Source organism: Canis aureus, chromosome 26, assembly GCF_053574225.1.
Source record: "Canis aureus isolate CA01 chromosome 26, VMU_Caureus_v.1.0, whole genome shotgun sequence".
NCBI classification, from domain to species: Eukaryota; Metazoa; Chordata; class Mammalia; order Carnivora; family Canidae; genus Canis; species Canis aureus.
This window is the reverse complement of record NC_135636.1, coordinates 38,755,335-38,775,139: the sequence shown is the minus strand read 5'-3', so window position 1 is coordinate 38,775,139 and position 19,805 is coordinate 38,755,335. Positions and strand designations below refer to the sequence as shown.

General features: G+C 46.7%; 1 long non-coding RNA gene across 1 annotated transcript; it reads left to right on the top strand.

Annotated features, from left to right (window-relative positions):
• Positions 1-9,162, top strand: LOC144298449 (uncharacterized). The gene is made up of 2 exons (XR_013365397.1): positions 1-69; positions 8,729-9,162. It is a non-coding gene; the product is annotated as an uncharacterized LOC144298449 (long non-coding RNA).
• The last annotated feature ends 10,643 nt before the right edge of the window (positions 9,163-19,805 follow it).

The window sequence follows — 19,805 nt, the reverse complement described above, 5'->3', positions numbered from 1 at the left end:
GGAGTCTGGGAGAAGGGACTAGAGCTCTGGGGCATTTAGAAGGTTCAAAGTACCACCTGTTATCGATGGGTAGGTAAGGAAATTTTTCAGCATTTTAATAACTGGTGCTTACCACTGAACACCAGCACTGAGTTTTAGTCTGCTTCCCAGGGGAGGTTCCTGAAGCTTGCACACTGGGTAGAGGGCCTGGAGCTAAACAGTCCAAAAGAGATCACAGGTATAACAAATGTCTTATGAGAATACATGTTCAACAGTGCTTCTCAAATTTGGCTGCACATGGGAGTCTCCTAGGATTTTCTTTTGACTAATGATGCCTGGGTTTCATCCCCCCAGAGACTCTGACTTAATTGGTCTGGGTTGCAGCTTGGGCATCGGGCGTTTTTTTTTTTTTTTTTTTTTTTTAAGAGAACAATCCCTGAAGCCTGAGAGACCTTCCAGATTAAGAATCCCTGGTTTGCATTGGTATTTCCCAAGGCTGAGGACTTTTTAAAAAAATACAGATTCTCAAGAGATTCGGATTCAGTAATCAGTGGGGCCTGGACCTGGGCGTTAGCAAGCCCCTCTGGTATAGAAACCAGTGACAGGGACAGCCCCTGCAAGCCGCAGCAACTGAGAGAGGCTCAGAGATTCTAACCCCTCTCTCCCAGCCCACCCCCAACTAGTTGAAGCAACCAAGAACATTTTGCCAGTAAGTATCCAGAACCAATTTCCGCAGTTCTTCCTTCCCCTGTGCTGCAGAGACATTGCTTCAAAGAACATGCTCTGAAACAGTCTAAGACACCCTCCCGCGAGAGCCGTTTCCTGGTTGCGTGGCGGCAGCAGCAGAGCCGGAGGCCTGCTCTCATTTGCCTTTCTTTCCCATTAATCCTGGGACACCCTCATTTAGATGCGATCTGCCTACATTTGCATATTGAATTCCAGTGCCCCCTCCTCCTCCACCGCCCAACCCTGTGGCAGGTTGGCGGGGTGGGAGGCAATAAAAGGAATGTATTCCCGGAGCCCGCTGAGATGTGTTTGAACCTCACGCAGCGCTGGGACTTTGATACACCTGAAGCGGGTTGCCAGGTTGAAGGGAAGACAGCTCACAGGCTCAGCGTGGATGCAGCAGGAAGGCAGACCCAGGAGGCCTCCCGGGGTCTAGAACCAGCAGTTCCACCCAGCTCCTGATGAGAGGCAATGCGGAATTTCTTCAGTGGGAAAAGATGAGAGCAGCAGTAGTTGGGGAGGGGCTTTCCCTTTCAGGGAGGCAGGTGAGCTGCCTTCACAACTTCAGAGAGGGCCTGGCTTGGAGACCGCTGGTAAAGTTCTGCCAGCTTTGACCACCAGCTCTGTGAAGCTGCAGCCAGGCGACAGCTGGTCCCACAGGCCTGGATTTGAACTCTATATCTTTGGGTAAATGACTTCCCCTCCCTAAACCACATTTTCCTCATCTTTATAATGGGAATAATAAGCTAATTGATGGGAGCCACGGCTTTATCTGATGATTCAGTAATGGAATATCTTTCCCAGGCCCCTTCGGAGGTTGGGAAGGAATCTGCAAACAGGTGCAGGTGGAAGGTAGCATGGGGAGCCCAGCAGCCCCACCAGTCCTCACGGACTGTCCCTGCAGTGTGGTTCCAGCCAGGCTTGAGGCTAACCAGATTCCCTTGCTTCTCACTCACTTTCCTAGTTTGGTCTTGAGCCTTCACATCACTGCTGGGAGCCTCCGGAATGCTGCCGGATACCTTTCTTTTCACTTAAGGCAGCCCCAACCAGTTGTGACTGCTTGCTGTCAGGGGCCCCAATTGACACAAGGGCCATTCTGTTCCTTCTCAACACCCTGAGTTGCTTTGATTGAAAGCTCCACCATCTGGGTTTGCCAAAGCCTCCCAGATAGGGCGTCCTGCAGTTCCCAGGGGCAACTCCACTGCCACCTGGTCATTCACTCCTCTCTAGCCCTGCTCCTCCCTCCAGGCTCCCCTGCCTGCTTCTGTTCTATTCATAGCACTCTCTCCTCCCTGCTCTTCCCAGTTTCCAAACCATCTGGATAGACTCCTAGAGTGCCTGCCCCCACCCCATTCCCCTGTCATCCAAACAGTTTACAACCTGTATAATCCTCTTAAATCCAACCCCTGGGGGTTGGATAGACTGGGGGTGCTTACACAACAGACATTTATTTTCTCACAATTCTGGGAGGCTTGAAGTTCAAGATCAAGGTGTCAACAGAGTTGATGACTTTTTTTTTTTTTAAGATTATCTATCTAGGGGATCCCTGGGTGGCGCAGCGGTTTGGTGCCTGCCTTTGGCCCAGGGCGCGATCTTGGAGACCCGGGATCAAATCCCACGTCGGGCTCCCCGTGCATGGAGCCTGCTTCTCCCTCTGCCTGTGTCTCTGCCCCTCTCTCTCTCTCTCTCTGTGTGAGTATCATAAATTAAAAAAAAAAAAAAAAAAGATTATCTATTTATTTGAAAGAGCAGGAGTAGTGGTGAGGAGCAGAGTGGGGAGCAGCAGAGGGAGAGGGAGAAGCAGGCTCCCTGCTGAGCAGGGAGCTCAATGATTTGGGATTCAATCCCTGGACCCTGAGATCATGACCTGAACCAAAGGCAGACGCTTAACCAACTGAGCCACCCAGGGATCCCTTATGGGTTATTTCTAAGGCCTCTCTCCTTGGTTAGTAGCCAGCTGTCTTCTCCCTGTGACCCTACATGGGCTCCTCTCTGTAGCTGTGTATCCTCATTTCCTCTTACAAAACGCCAATCATACTGGATTAGGATCCACTCTAATGACCTTGTTTTAAATTAATTACCTCTTTTAAAAAATATTTTATTTATTTATTCACAAGAGACACAGAGAGAGAAGCAGAGACACAGGCAGAGGGAGGAGCAGGCTCCCCTGCCTGATGTGGGACTCAATCCCAGGACCCCGGGATCATGACCTGGGCCAAAGGCAGACCTTCAACCACTGAGCCACCCAGGCACCCCAATTTAATTACCTCTTTAAAGACTCTGTCTCTAAGTATAGCCTCATTCTGAGGTCCTAGGAGTTCGGACTTGGACATATGAATGGGGAGAAGGGAGCAGAATTCAGCCCGGAACACCCTCCTCCATCCTCTGCATTCTCACTGCTGCTGCTGGAGCTTCAGCCCTACTGTTTCTCACTGCTAGTGCACTACTAGCTCAGCTCCTCTAGCCAACCCCACCCCCAGCACCCACATACTCTAGATTCCTCTCCTCCATCAGCTCTCCCTGACCATGCCTCAGAAATCTTCCATGTCCCCTAGCATATCCAGAAAAACAACTGAACTCCTTAGCCTGGCACCCAAGGCCCTTCAGAACCTGGCACAACCTCCTTCAAGAATCATCATGGTGACCAGGGCCAGGAAAAATGGGCACGCTGTCTAGCGCCTTGCTGGCGTCATTCATAATTTATGAAAACAAAGCAAAACAACCAAGTGTTAATTCCTGGACCTACAGCTTTGGCATCACCTGGGAGCTTGTTTGAAATGTGGAATCTTAGGCCGGGGCCCCAGACCTGCCAAATCAGAATCTGCATCACGTGCACAGACCCCAAGCAAAACTGGGAAGCTTACAAGCAGCAATGGTATCCAGAGAGGGACTCACAGGAGTGAGACCTTTGGTCACCTTGTTGGGTCAGAAACTTGTTTCTGTCCTAACAGAAACATCCAATTCCCAGGAGTCTGGGATGTATAGCAGATGATGATTCTGAACAAACAAATGAACTTGACTTCCCAGGGCTATTAGGAATGCCTAACTCGCAAGTATGAACAAATGAAAAGGTTGCTGGGAATGGTCCCCTGATGGAAAAGGCAAGATTCTTGTTGCTCCTTCCCATTCAGCAAGCATTTATTGAGGCTCTGCTGAGTGCCAGGTTGAATGTTGGGTGTCAGGCAGGTGTGTGGAATGAAAGGAAACAGGAGTTTTATTCTGTAGGAGTTCACAAACCAGGAAGGGAGAGAGATCACAAACACATGTACCCACTCCCATTTCTCCTCCACACCCCTTACTTCAGTTCATAGAGGACATCACGCTCTGGACCCTGGAGTGCACTCTCTGACTCCCCCTGCCCCCACCCCAAATCCTTCCCACACCTCCCCCTCCTTGCTCTCCCCCGTGTCTGGCTCAATCTTATTCATCTTTTAGATTTCAGCTGAAATGTCATTTCTTCCAGGAAAATACTGCTGACCACCCCAACCTGGGAGGTGGGGCTCTTCTGTGCTCTCATGATTCCCCTCAACCCACCACTTCCCTTACTGTGGCATTTTTCATCATTCAGAGTGAATTTCCTGTTTATTCTTCTATCTCTCTTCACAGGCTGAGATATAGTTATGAGGACAGGACCCTTATCTGCTGTGTTCATTATATTTGCAAGTATTTAAGCATAGAAAAAAATAATAATGCTAGTCTGTTTTTTTTAATTCATACTATGTGCCAGGAACTGTCCTAAGTATTTATATGTGTTAACTCATTTAATCCTCACAACTACCCAGTGAGTGGGTGCTATTGGTTTTCCCATTTCACAGATGAAGAGATAGAGACACAGAAGTTAACTAGCTCACGCAAGGAAACACAGCTATTAAGCAGCAGAGTAGGGATTCAAACCTAGGCAGTCTGACTCCAGAGTCTGCATATTGGAAGAGGGAGTGATAAATTCTAAGGAGAAGTCAGAAATCAGGGAAGTCTTCAGGAGCAACACTTGAGCCCAGTTTTGAAGAATGCATAGAAGTTTGCCATGTAGAAAAGGAGTGGGGGGTGGGAGCATTTGCCGACTGGACAACCTCCAATTTGTCAATGCACAGCATCTTCCTAAAGGGCAAAGGGAAAGCAATTGACAGCACTCCAGATACTGGCCTGGGAGGGTCAGACAGTGACTGTCTTAGCGTCCAGTTTCAGCCTGAGTCATGCATGAGTGGCTCGAGGCAAGTTACACATGCCCTAGGGTTCTGGTCCTTCAGTCTCTGCGTGGGTGAGAAGTACACTCCCCTACCCTCTTGCCTCAAGATGCAAGGCTTAAAAAAAAAAAAAAAAAGGTTCCAGGCCTACTCCTGAACCATGCCCCAGTTCCTTGCAGGGATTGCCTCACCACCTCAGAAGGAAGGGCCCAGCAGGCACACCTCCAGGCAGGTACAGACCCAGGATAGCCCTGGAACCTGTGGGAAGAGTCCAAGAGTTTCCCCAAAACCCCACTCAGACTGTCCTCAGCCTGACTTTACAGACTCTGGGAGCCTCCTCTGGCTCAGGTATCTCTCAACCTTTATTTTTGTTTTGTTTTTGTTTTTGTTTTTGTTTTAATTTTTTATTTATTTATGATAGTCACACACAGAGAGAGAGAGAGAGGCAGAGACATAGACAGAGGGAGAAGCAGGCTCCATGCACCGGGAGCCTGATGTGGGATTCGATCCCGGGTCTCCAGGATCGAGCCCTGGGCCAAAGGCAGGCGCCAAACCGCTGCGCCACCCAGGGATCCTTCTCTCAACCTTTAAAGCCCCAGAATACTTTTAGGAAATTGGATCCCAAGAAAACCTCAGGATATAAGGAAAATTAAGAGGTGTTCTTCAGCTCCCCACTGCCATCAACCCTGTCCTTGGGAGAGCCCCTGAGACCTGACCTAGCCCAGCTACTTCTTTTTACTATCGGGAAAACAGACGCTGGAGGAAGGAAAAAATTTGCCAAGAACACAGGAAGAGTCAGGCCTGGCACCTGGGTGGCAACTTGTTGCAGGGTTCTTGTCTCACAGAGTTGAAGAATGAATCTCAGGGACACAAAAGGGTGAAGTGAAAGTTTATTAGTGAAGAGGAGAACAGAAAGGAAAGAAAGAAAAAACTCTTTTGGAGTGAGAGAGGTCCCAATGGGTTGCCACTCAGGGCTTTTATGGTGGGTCTTTTATAGAAAACTGATCAGGGACCTTGGTAATTATCTTGTCTATAACATTTATCACAAACAAGATGAATTTGTAAATATCATGAAAATATCCCATCTATTAGAACAAACAAGGTGGATTTGTTATGTTCCCTTCTCTCTGGCTAATATCTCCTCTATAACATTTCTCCACATCTGGGATTTCCATGAACCTGGTTAGTAGCCTCCTGCCAGAGCCTAGGCTGGGAAATCAGGGCCTCCTGTTCTCTCCCTGCCTATACCTTAACCCTTTCCTTACTCATCCTGAGTCCAACAAGAAGAGGCAAGCCCTCTTCTTGATAAGCAGCACCATCTCCCCTGTCCCTTCTGTCCTGGCCTCTGGAATGCAATTGGAAGACTCTACCCTCTGCCTTCATTCCTACCATTCATTCATTCAGTCAGTCAGCAGACATTTATTAGGCTCCTTCTAAGTGTCAGGCACTGAGAAGGGCCCCCGACCTCAGTGGGTGACAGAGTGATGTGTGTAAGACAAACACATTCACAGACATTGACAATCCCCTCTGACACAGCGATGACCATCTGACCATCCATCCCTCATTCGCAGGGCCTAGTACAAAGTAGGCACCCAATAAATATGTGTGGAGCACAGAGGAAAAAGTGATGTAGGGATGGTGAGCTGACAGGGGTGAGGGCCAAGTTAGACTTCAGAGCCCCTCCCTCTCTGACCCACCACCACTCAGCACCTTGGATGGTGTAACGATGGTGATGATGACAGGCTAAGGACAAGAAAACTCAGACCCACACGCTGCCTGAGCTCTCAGCTTTGTGAGACCCAGACTCTCTGACCCAATGGCCACCAGGTCCATGCCTCTGTCTCAATTTAAATTAATTAAAATTAAATATGTAAAATTCAGTTCCCCAGACTCACTAGCCACATTTCCAGGGCTTCAAAGCCACATATGGCCAGTGGTGATCTCACCAGACAGTACAGATTAAAGAACACTGGCATCACCACAGAAAGTTCTTTTGAACTGTGCTACTAGTCTATAGCAGCAACTTGTAGATTTTGAATTTCAGGGACTAGTATATGTTCAAAAGTATTTGGGAAAGGACATAGATTGCCAACTCTTTGGGTGCCTGGGCTGGCTCAGTTGGTAGAACATGTAACTCTTGATCTCAGGATTGTAAGTTCTAGCCCCATGTTGAGTGTAGAGATTACTGTAAAAAAAAAAGGGGGGGGGGGATCCCTGGGTGGCTCGGCGGTTTGGCGCCTACGTTTGGCCTGGGGTGCAGTCCTGGAGACCCGGGATCGAGTCCCGGGATCGAGTCCCACGTCGGGCTCCCGGCGTGGAACCTGCTTCTCCCTCCTCCTGTGTCTCTGCCTCTCTCTCAATCTCTGTGTCTATCATGAATAAATAAATAAATAAATAAATAAATAAATAAATAAATAAATAATAAATCTTCAAAAAAAACAAAAACAAAAACAAAAAAAAAGAGGGGGGATCCTTGGGTGGCTCAGCAGTTTAGCGCAGCCTTCAGCCCAGGGCCTGATCCTGGAGTCCCAGGATCAAGTCCCACATCGTTGGGCTCCCTGCATGGAGCCTGCTTCTCCCTCTGCCTGTGTCTCTGCCTCTCTCTCTCTCTGTGTCTCTCATGAATAAATAAATAATTAAAAAATATTTTTAACTCTTCATTTTACCAGAAAAATTAAAATGCGTAATAATGATTTAAAAAAAAAAAGAACATGGACACTAGAAGTATTATGAAATCTTGCCCTGGATCCTGGGCTTACATAGTTCACATTAAAAGACATTCATGGAATAATTGAGGGAATTTGAATTTGGATTGCGTATTGGAGGGGTGCCTGGATGGCTCAGTGCGTCAAGTGCCTGACTCTTAATTTCAGTTCAGGATGTGATCTCGAGGTCCTGGGACCGAGCCCCAAGTCCAACTCCATGCTTAGCAGGAGTCAGCTTGAGATTCTCCCTCTCCCTCTGCCCCTCTCTCTGCTCTCTCTCCCTAAAATAAATAAATCTTAAATAAAAAAAATTTTTAGGGATCCCTGGGTGGCGTAGTGGTTTGGCGCCTGCCTTTGGCCCAGGGCGCGATCCTGGAGACCCGGGATCGAGTCCCACGTCGGGCTCCCGGTGCATGGAGCCTGCTTCTCCCTCTGCCTGTGTCTCTGCCTCTGTGTGTGTGTGTGTGTGTGTGTGACTATCATAAATAAATAAAAATTTAATAAAAAAAAATTTTTAAGGTTGTATATTGGAGAATTGTATTGTGGTTATGTAGACGATGGCCTACATTCTTTGGAGATTGAGGTGGAAGATTTAGGGGTGAAATATGACTATACTGCAACTAACTCCCTTCCTTGTGGTTCAGGAAAAATGTTATATAAATTTATGCCTATAAATGTGAACATAAATGAACATAAATATAAATATAGAGAAGGAGAGAATCAAATGTATCAATATATTAAACAATGAGTCTAACAAGAACAAAAAATAAATAATAAAACAAAATGAAAAACAAAGAACTGGTGACTCTAAGTGAAGATTATAGGAGGGCTCACTGTACTCTTCCTGTTACTTTCCTGAAAGTTTGAGAATTTTTCAAAATACAAAGTTGAGGGGAATATCAGAAGTTAAGATGGTTCCTCTGCTGCCAGGTAGAGCACAAGTCATCTTGCAGGCTGCACTGATGCCCAGCTCTTGACGTGGGATGTTGGTTACATGGTGATGTGGGTTACACTGTACTTCTGCCCCCATCCCAAAAAAGCAATATAGACTAAGAAACTGTGAATGTTGACTATATGTGGGAAAAGGGTTTTTGCTAATGTTAAGGATTTTAAGATGAGGTTATTCTGGATTAGGGTGCTCCCACAGTCCAGTGACTGGTGTCCTTAGAAGAGAAAAGTAGAGGGAGATTTGCCCAGAGACACAGAGAAGAGGCCATGTGAAGAGGCTGGAGGGACATGGCCGTAAGCCAAGGATCTCCTGGAACCACTAGAAGCTGGAAGAGTCAAGGAAGGAGTCTCCCCCAGAGCCTTCAGAGGGAGCACGAAGCTGGCTGACACCTAGATTTCAGACGTCCAGCCTCCAAAACTAAGAAATGAATTGCTGTTGTTTTAAGCCACCAAGTTTGTGGTCATCTATCTTGGCAACACTAGGACATTAAAACATGGGTGTGTTCACTTAAGGAAAATTCATCAAGCTGTACACTCAAGATTTGTGTGCATTTCTCTATGTGTGTTATATACTCCTTCAAAAATGTACTTAAAAATAAATAAACAAGAATGACTATCTACTTTCAGCATTCATTTTTTTTAAAAAATATTAAAAGAAAAAGTTTAGTAAGGATATCCTCTCAAAATAAAAGATGGGCCCTGGGACTCCTGGGTGGCTCAGGGGTTGGGCGCCTGCCTTCTGCTCAGGTCCTGATCCCAGCATCCGGGATCGAGTCCTGCATTGGGCTCCCTGCATGGAGGCTGCTTCTCTCTCTGCCTGTATCTCTGCCTCTCTCTCTCAGTCTGTGTCTCTCATGAATAAATAAATAAATCTTTAAAAAAAAGATGGGCCCTTAATATTAAATTTAACATTATGACACTATTTCCCTTCATTTTGCTAAGAATCCGCAAACACATCTCATTATAGATAAGCACCAGGTACAGATGGACTGCATCAGAATCACCAGGGGAGCTTTAAAAAATCCAGAATCCCAGACAGAGAGGTCACGGAGAAAGGATAAAGACTCCAGAAATAGACTTGAATACATGTGGGAATTTAGTATATGCTAAAGGTGGCATTTCAAATTAGTGGGGGAAGACAGATTATTCAATATGGTGTTGGTTCAACTGGCTAGCCACTTGGAAAAAAATAAAGCTGTATCTCTACCTCATTCCAATTTACCAAAATAAATTCCAGATGGATGAAAATGTTAATTAAGGAGAAAAAAAAAAACCCTAAAAGGACTACAAGAAAATGTGAGACGTTTTCCTTTTATAATCTAGAGGTAGGAATTGCCTTTAACCAACATTTACTGAATACTTAATCTTTAACTTTGTGCTTGGTGCTAGAGATGGGAAGGATGGTTGCCCTCCAGGAACTCATACTACTGAGGGTGATCTAAAACACTGGTTCCCAGGTTGTAAGGTTTCACTAACCATTAATAATACTATTTTAAATTCATTGCTTTTTAATAATCTTAGACTAGGAAAACATTTCTATGCACAATACGGAAATCACAAAGCTATTATGAAAAAAGATTAATAAATTTTACTACATAAAAAAACAAATGGCCAAAAAACAAAAAAACAAATTGCCCTGATGGGCAGGGGAATGAAAATAGATTGCTCAATGGGTATGAGGTCTCCTTTGGGGGTGATAAAAATATTTTGGAACTAGATAGAAGTGGTGGTTGCATAACATTATGAGTGTATTAAATAATACTGACTTGCAAACTTTAAAATGATTAATTTTCTGTTATGTGAATTTCACTTCAATTTAAAAAAATAAATAGGAATGCAATTTTTAAAGTCAACTTTAAAAACTCTAAATGGTTGTGGTGGGGGAGGGACTCTAAATGCCTCACTGGGAAAAAAAACTCAGCAACACAAAGGGAAGACAAAAATATTCACTCCCCTAATATACAAAGAGTTCTTACAAATCAATAAGACAAAGATATACAATCCAGTGTTGGTAAGGGCATGGAATAACAGACAAACTCATATATCACTGGTAAGAATATAAATTGATGTGAACTTTTGGGAATGTAATTTTGAAACACTGTAATTTAAATGGACATAACTTTTGACATAGCAATTTCACTGCTGAGATTTTCATACAAATGTACTTACACAAGAGTCATTGTATTACTCTTGGAACTCAAGGAGACATACAGGTTCAAGGTGTTTTTTGCTGCACTGTTTATAGTAGCAAATAAGTCAATGTAAGTGTCCATTAGTAGGGAACTGGTTAAATATGATACATCCCCTTGGTAGTGGAACCTTTCCAGACATTAAAAGGAACAAGATATATAGGTGCTTGTGGAAAATTATCCAAGACAAGAACTATTAAGTGTATGTTGGGGTGGGGAGGGAGCATTGTCTACAGCAGTTTGTATTACATATCCAGTGTGTGCAGATTTTTCAAAAAGATTTATTCACTTAAGAGAGAGAGAGAGAAAGAGAGAGAGAGAGAGAAGAGGAGCAGAGGGAGAGGAAGACAAGCAGACTCCATGCTGAGGTCAGAGTCCAGCGCAGGACTGGATCCTAGGACCCTGAGATCATGACCTGAGCAACATCAAGAGTCAGATGCTCAACCAACTCAGCCATCCAGGGGCCCCCAGTGTGTGCAGATTTTTTAAACATTTCTGTTTTAAACTTGATAACAGTGGCTACCTCTAGGAAGTCACCGTTAACCTTGAGGGACAGGGAGAGAGATTTTACCTTAACTTTATATATTTTTGTACTTCTTTTTTTTTTTAAGATTTTATTTATTTATTCATGAGAGACAGAGAGAGAGAGAGGCATAGACACAGGCCCAGGGAGAAAGCAGGCTCCATGCAGGTAGCCTGACGTGGGACTCCATCCGGGGTCTCCAGGATCACAACCCAGGCCGAAGGCAGGCGCTAAACCACTGGGCCACCTGGGCTGCCCTCTTTTGGTACTTCTTGAATTTTTAAACATACATTGTTTTTTTATATATTACTTTTTGGGTTAATTTTAATTTTAATTAAAAAAATTATTTGTTTATCTGACACAGAGAGAGCATGAGCACAAGCAGGGGGAGCTGCAGAGGGAGAGGGAGAAGTGGACTCCCCACTGAGCAGGGAGCCTGACTAGGGGCTGGATCCCAGGACCCTGGGATCATGACCTGATGCTTGACCAACTAAGCCACTCGGGTGCCCCAAGGTTATTTTTTAAATTGTGAAATAGCTTAGGCATAGGAAAAGTATAGATAATAATGAACAAACTCAGGTTCTCACCGCCCAGATTAAGTAATTTAACATGACAGACACAATTTGAAGATCCCTGTGCATCTTTCTATGACCCCACCCCTTCCTCTCTTCCTAAAGGTAACACCATTCTGAATTTGGTGTTATCAGATATGCATGTTTTTATTCCTTTGCCCTAAAATGCTTTTTAAAACTTCCATATCTATCAATAAAAAACGTTATTTTGCGTGTTTGATCCTTTGCAGAATTAGTGTTAATTTTTACAGCATAGCTCTTAGACACAGGCAACTCAGGCCTTACATCCAGAGCTTTAGAGGGCCTCCCTGGCCCTTCTCTGTCTGTGCCCCCCTCTACGGGGCAAGGAGCCCAAGGGAATGTGCACATGCAGCGCCTGCGAGCATCTCTGAGACCACACTCAGGGTACTCAGGCCCCCAGGACTCCCAGTCCATATAGCCTCTAGTGTTACGCAGAATCTATGCAGGACTTTCTCCAGGGTCCATCCCCCTGAAGGTGGGCCATCTACCTGAAGGTGCATCCCTAGATGCGAGGGGTGGTCAAGGGCTGTTTGGGGGCGAGGGTGGGGGCGGATGGAGAGTAAATGGAATGGAACTCAGGCGGATGTGCCCACACAAACACGGGGAATGAGGTGGGATGCAAATATAGGGGTGGGCCTCTATTCTTGCCTTGGGTTCTCCTCCCCGGCCCCCCATACACTAAATTCTGTGCATTTGACAACTCGCTTTTCCACTCAACATAACGTTTTTGATCATGATTGATGTTCACCCCTATACAGTATTTCTTTAAAGTTTCTTAAAAGTTGCAGATCCCTGGCCCATCCCCTAGAGGATTCTAACGGGGAGGATGGGGCTGAGGCTTCTGCATCTTGTAGGAAGCTCTGTGCAATGCAGTTGGGCAGCCTATTTTGGGAACCATGGGAGATAAGCCCTTCTCGGCATGTCCCTGGTTTGGTCCAGGCTGTCGTTTTTCGCTATCCCTCCACGGGGTCCCCAAGGTCGACCTGGACGGGCCCCTGGAGGCATCAGCCACCAACCCCGCGGCCTGATTCTGGTCTCAGCGACCAGGCGGAGGCAGCGCGCGCCCCCTGCTGGAGACAAAGACGATTGAGCAGTTGGGTCCCTCCGCGCCTCCACTCTGCGGCGCTCACCCAGGCTTTCCCCATCTTTTAATGTGCATTTAGGGTACCCCACGTGGAGTGGAGTAGAATAATTGCTAACTCCCTACCTTCGTAAGACGTTCACATAGAACATATATATCCTGATAGCTTCTTTTTATGGAGCCTTTATATAGGAATGAAGGAGTGCCCTGGTGGAGGGAGGATCTGTGGGCTCAGGTCCTGGTGGGTCCTCTGATCACTGCATGACCTCCCGCAAGTCATTGAACCCCTGGATAACGCAGTTCCTCACGAACGAAATATGGGGCAGTAATGTCACCGATCGCACAAGACTGCTTTGAGGATTAGAGTTTAAAGTGGTGCCTGGCATGTGGCAAGGACCAGTCACTATTAGATGCCAGATCCAGGGTTATGATTACTCATGGTGACAGAGGGCTTACTGGTGCCAGCTGCTGTTCTATGCTCTTTCTGTTGATGATATCATTAATCACCACAACTCCAAAAAATGAGTATACTTCTATTCTTTCCCAGTTTACAGAAGAGGAAAATGAGGGACAGAGAATCAAGTGACTTGGCAAAAGCTCACAGCTGGTCAGGGGTGAAGCATGATTTGAACCTAGGCCATTGTACTCCAGAGCCCATACTTTTAAAGATTTTATTTATTTATTCATGAGAGACACAGAAAAGCAGAAACGTAGGCAGAGGGGGAAGCAGGCTCCCCTCAGGGAGCCTGATGTGAGACTCGATCCTAGGACCCGGGGATCACAACCTGAGCCAAAGGCAGATGCTCAACCACTGAGCCACCCAGATGTCCCCCTTTTAAAGGTTATTTTATTTTATTTTTTTAAAGGTTATTTTAAAATTTGATTTATTGATTGATTTTAGACAAAGAGGGTGCGAGAGCCAGATAAGGGGCAGAGGGAGAGAGAGAATCCTCAAGCAGAGCCTCAACCCATGACTCGATCCAAGGATCCCGAGATCATGACCTGAGCCAGAAACAAGAATCAGATGCTCAATAGACTGAGCTACCCAGGCACCCCCCAGAGCTCATACTTTTAATCACTACATCCTCATGGCAATCTGGTAAGGCATGTACTATGCCCATTATGCAGCTGGGGACATTGCGGCTCAGAGACGTGGAGTGACTTGCCTCAGATCACACAACTAATTAGTGCTGGAGCCCTGGCCTGGACTCACCCCAGTTCTGTCTCTTTGCATTGTCTCAAGTAACTCTATGACAACCCAGAAGACAAGGTGACCCTGTATGACAAGTGAGGATGCTGAATGGAGATGATTGAGGGACTTGCTCAAGGCCACAGAGCCAGTTAGTAGGGAGCTTTCTCTTTTGGGGGTGCAGCCTGAGGAAATTCTATCTGGGGCCCAGCACCTCCACGGCGCCCTGCTGCCACTCTTGGCCATCCCTTGCCTGTATGATCACAGCTCCAGTTCCCAGGCACTCGAGCTGAGCACCACTTGCTTCTGGGCCAGCTTGGGCACAGCTGTCAAAATTGTGCTCTCAAGCTGTCACTCAGCCTGAGCCTGGCCTCTGCATTGGTTGCTGGGGCTTTCTGTATGGTTTGAGGCTCCGATTCCATTGCCCTGCCCTCTGGAAGGCAGCTGGTACCACAGAAGAAGCAGGATTTCAGAACCAAACAGTCCAGGGTTCAAATCTAGCTGTGTCTGTCATTTCTGTACAATCCTGGGTTTTCTCATCTCCCTGAACTGCTATTTCATCCCCTGTAAAAGTGAGGTAAGGACCAGCACTTTGCAGGCTCCTGGAAGGATGAAATGCAATCAGGTATGTACAGCATCTTGTACACAGCAAATGCTCAATAAATGTTAGATCCTTTTGCTAATCTTTTGCTCCAGACCCTCTTCTCCTGCTGTCCGTGGCTCTTCCTGATAGGCCCAGCTGTCACCACCTTCTGTCCCTGTATGTCTCCAGGCCTGCAACAGGCCTGGGTATGGAACAGGTATCCTCTGTGGGGCCTGGGGACAATGCAGGAGGGCACATGAGCTCTGGCCCATAGGCAGAATGACATCACCACATACAACTCAGTATTGTTCAGTGGCCTAACAAAGACTGATTGAGCACCTACTATGCACCAGAAAGTGTTCTTAGTAATGGGGCTGTAGTGGTAAATGAGAAAATTAAGATTTGCTATGTCTACATCACTGTTTGCTATGAATGTATGACTGAGAACTTCCCTCTTTGGTGTTCAGCCGCTGAGTGGGGCCCCATACATGCTGATACTGTGCCCATTTGCTGAGAGCCTGCACTGTTTTCGATGCATTGTTTCATTTAATGCTCCCAGGTGCCATAGGAAGTCTTCATATCAGCCCCAATTTATAGGTGAGGGAGTGGAGATGTAGAGTTAAATAACTTGAAGAGAAGGCAAGAGCCTGACTGTAGATAGTCTAGTTCCAGGACCTGAGCTTAATGGTGCTGCCATGCATTCTCCCTTTTACTCTTCAGAGTTTGTATTGTTACTCCCACTTTACAGATGAGGAAACTAGACTCAGAGGGAATGAGGGCTGGCCGAGGTCACAGGGCATATAAACATAGGTGTTGGAATATTTAAACCCTAGGTGTGGCCCAAATCCAGACCCCAGGGTGTCCCTGATTCATTCAACAACTATTTTCTTCACAGCAAAAAAAAAAAAAAAAAAAAAAAAAAATCAAAGCCGGGTCTTGGCTTGGGAGGCTAAATCTGTGGAGGAGGCTGAGGGATAACTGGTAGCATCAGTACTGTGGTATATGTTATGATAGAGGCATGTAGAACGTGCTAGGGAACATGCACTAGGGAGATAACCACTCTGTTTGGAAGGAGTCCCTGAAGGCTCTCTGGAAGAGGTGATGCTTAAGGCGAATATGGAAAGATAAGGAGCCTAGAAGGATCAAGTGGAGGTATGGGGAGGTGGACTGCCTGATAGAATACACATGATGTAGCTCCTTCCTAGGTGGGCGACTACTTGGGCCACTTAATTTTTCTGTTTATCTCAAATCCACTCACTCCTGCTACACTCCTTACAGTAGAGGCTGGTCCCTGCAAACTATGCTTCCTGGGCTCCTTTGCCAACAGGCTTCTGGCTGCATTTGACCAATGGGAAGCCCTGATGAGAGATCAGAGTAAGATGAAAGGAGAAGCCAGGGTATTTCTCCCCATCTCTTTCAGCCTTGTGAGTCGGTGCTGGAGGGGCAGGGGTATGACACAGCTATGATTTCTCCTACATAGTTGTGGCTTCTTCTAGAAAGGCCCATTGTGGCTCCCAGTCCTCTCTGGGTGGCCCATTACCGGTTTTGGTGATGCCATCTCCTCCCTATAGAGCTCCAACCTTGGGGGGCGGGTCATGGCTTTCAAAGTTGTTGGTAACTTCTGGTTTGCTTCAGCCTCCCCTGGTTGCTCTTTTTTTTTTAAATTTTTATTTATTTATGATAGGCACACAGTGAGAGAGAGAGGCAGAGACACAGGCAGACGGAGAAGCAGGCTCCATGCACCGGGAGCCCGACATGGGACTCGATCCCGGATCTCCAGGATCGTGCCATGGGCCAAAGGCAGGCGCTAAACCGCTGTGCCACCCAGGGATCCCTCCCCTGGTTGCTCTTTCTGGTCACCCCACAACTTTGTAATGCACTCTCCGTATTAGATTCTCTCTTTAAAATCATCTGATATGGGTCTTATTTTCCTGGGAAGATGCTCTGTGTCCGTTTCCTGGCCTATAAAAAGAGGGCTCATTGATTCATTGAACAAATAGGAATCTAGTGGCTTCCTCATGACTGTACACCTGTGCTAAGTGTTGGGAATATCACGGGAAACAAGATACATTATAAGATATGAAAATCCACATGCTGCCCATCCTTCATATCTCTGTGATGATCAGAAGAGATGCTTGCATAAATGCCCCTGCTGCCTGGGTTTCAGGAATTGCCATCACAGGCAAACACTGTTTGGACCAAAGCCTGTTTTCTGAGTCTAAGTGTTCTGGTCCTAAGGCCTTTCCCCACCTTTCCTCCCCCAAGTCCTGAAAGAGAAAAATTTAGGACAAATGAAAGGAAGCCTTAATTTACACCATGGGAAGTCAACTTAAGGGATTCATTATCTCAAGTGGTGGTGCAGTTTTAAGCTATAAATAGGTTTTTAAGAACAGGTTTAGTTAAACCCATAGATGGCAGTGGGCACGGAGACAGAAGATAGAGACGAGCCCTGGAGCACCCACCTGCTGACTGCCTACTCTTAGCTCTGCTGCCCTCCTGAGGCATCTAGTACAGTGCAAGGAGCACTGGACTGGGTGTCAGGAAACCAGGGTTTGAATGCCAGCTCTGCTGACCAAGTACATGACCTTGGACAATTCACTTCACTGCTCCTGAGCCTGTTTCTTCATCAGCCACTTGGGAATATTGGGAATATCTAAGATCTTTGGTTGTTGTGATGATTACAGTTTAAAAATGCATGTAATGCACCTCATGTAGCATATGGTACACACTAAGTGCTCAGTCAACATTCACTAGTGTGATTCTTCTCTGCTGCAGGAGCTCTGGCCAGGAATCACAGCCCTCTCCATTAGACCAAGAAACATCCTATGTGATTTTGAGCAAGGCACTTTCTTTCTCTGGGCTTCACCTTCATCATCTGTAAAACAGGAAGCTAGTAACTGCCCTCCCTAGCTAAGGAAAGAACAGTTAAAGTATCACCTGTTACTATTGTTACTACATGAGCAATGTTGGAGCAGTCTAAAAGTGTGGTGCTTGGAGCCACATTGCCCAGTTTTCAATCCCAGCTCTACCCGCTACTTAGATTCCTTTCCTGATGTATGCCTGTTTCCTCACACATAAAATGGAGTTAATGACAGCAACTACTTCATAGGGTGGTTAAGAGGATTATATAAACTAACAGAGGTAAAGTGCTTAGAACAGTGACTAGCACAGACCATTTTAAGTGAGCATCCAACGCACAGCACCTAAATTGCTTGGGGCTTTTGAATCAGAAAGACCCATGTCTGTGTCCCACCTTCCTGGTGGTATGACCTTGGAAACGTCACTTCCTCTTCCTGAACCTCGGCTTCCTCTTCTCTACAGTGTAAGATGATAACAACCTGCATCCTTAAGGCACCATGATGCAGCAAAGCGTGTGTACACTGCCTGGCATGTGGCAGGTGCTCAATGAAAGTGTTTCCCTCCTCTGCCCCTCCTCTTGGCTCCTCCCTCCATCATTCTTCTCAATGGTCCACCTCATCCTTCTCACCCAGAGCCTCTTCGCTACTTCTAAGAAGTCTCCCCCTCAGAAGTGAGGCAATGACACACTGCACATTTTGGTGGGAAGAACCCTGGATCGGCAGTCAGAAAACCAGGGTTGGCTTGCTTGTCTTCCTAATGGAAGGATTCTGATACGCTGTTTCCAAGGAGCCATGGCCTTGGGCCAAGAGTGTTCCCTCTCTGGGCCTTGGGCTCCTCTTCTGTTCCATGGTGGGGTTCTTATATTTTAAATCATGGCATCCTGGGCAGCCCTGGTGGCTCAGCGGTTTAGCACCGCCTTCGGCCCAGGGCATGATCCTGGAGACCCAGGATGGAGTCCCACATCTGGCTCCCTGCATGGAGCCTGCTTCTTCTGCCTGTGTCTCTGCCTCTCTCTCCCTGTGTCTCTCATGAATAAATAAAAATAAAATCTTAAAACAACAACAACAACAACAACATGGCATCCTGCAATCTTATGATTGGGTGAGAAATGCCAAGATTAGGGTTGATCCTTAGGTGGGCTGGAGAGGGGAATGGGTGCTATGGGTCTACTCCTGAGTACCTCAAAATCCTTGGGAGAGATGGACTTGGGTCAGAGACAGGATATATCCTACTGGCAAGTGGTGAGGGTTGGAGCTGGCTCTGTAGAGCTGAGAAATCAGGTCCTCACTGGAAACCTGTCCAGGGAGTGCAAAACCAACCTGCCATCATACCATTGTTGACTCAGCTTACCAAGGCTGCTCTGGGGGCCTAGGCCTGCTGGGTGGAAGGGATGATGAGGGGACCTTACCCATCCAGAGGCCTCATGCTGTATTTCCCCTACCAAAACCTGCTCCTAGTAAAGGACCAGGGAAACCCTCTCATACTCAAGCACCCTTTGCCTTTTTAAATGGGGTTGTTGTTTTTTTTTTTTAACAGGAGTGTTTTGAGAGTCTTCCTCCTCTCGCCTCATTTCTATTTTTCAATTGAAGGTAGCTATTTTTCAATTGAACTCATACAACACCGATTTAGGGACAAACCAAGGGGCCAGGCTCCCTCACAAAATGCTAGACAGGCTTAAACAGAAAATAGTGCCAAAGGTGGCATTTGCAGCATCAGGAGGGGTATACCTGAAGGGCTGCAGACCTCAAAATGCATCCACACTTGATTACACTGAGCAGAGGAGGGTTGTAGGGGAGGTCTCTATCTCCAGCTCTACTAGTGGAACAAAGACGTATGAATAAAGTTCACTAAGGGCCGGGCACTGACTCCTCTCCATGGCCCCGAATCCAGCCATCCGGACTTGCCTCCCCAGTGCCCAGAGGGGACTTTGGACCAGCCACTTCCCATCTCTGGGCCTCAGTTTCCCCAACGGTACAAGGATTATATGCTCCCCTCCTCCCAGGATACATCAGGACTAATCGGGAAGGATTCGATCAGGCTCGATAAGAGAGTTAAGTCACCAGTCCTGAGACAGGTGAAATGACTAATACTGTTTATTCCTCTCCGGAGGCAGAGCGCCCCGGGCGCCGCACACTCCCGAGAGCAGTTCCGGGAGGGGGCGTGGCCACGCCCCCGAGGGCCACGCCCCCTCCTGGCCACGCCCCCGGGCCGTGGGGCAGCCTTAGCCGCGCCCAACCCTGCGGCCC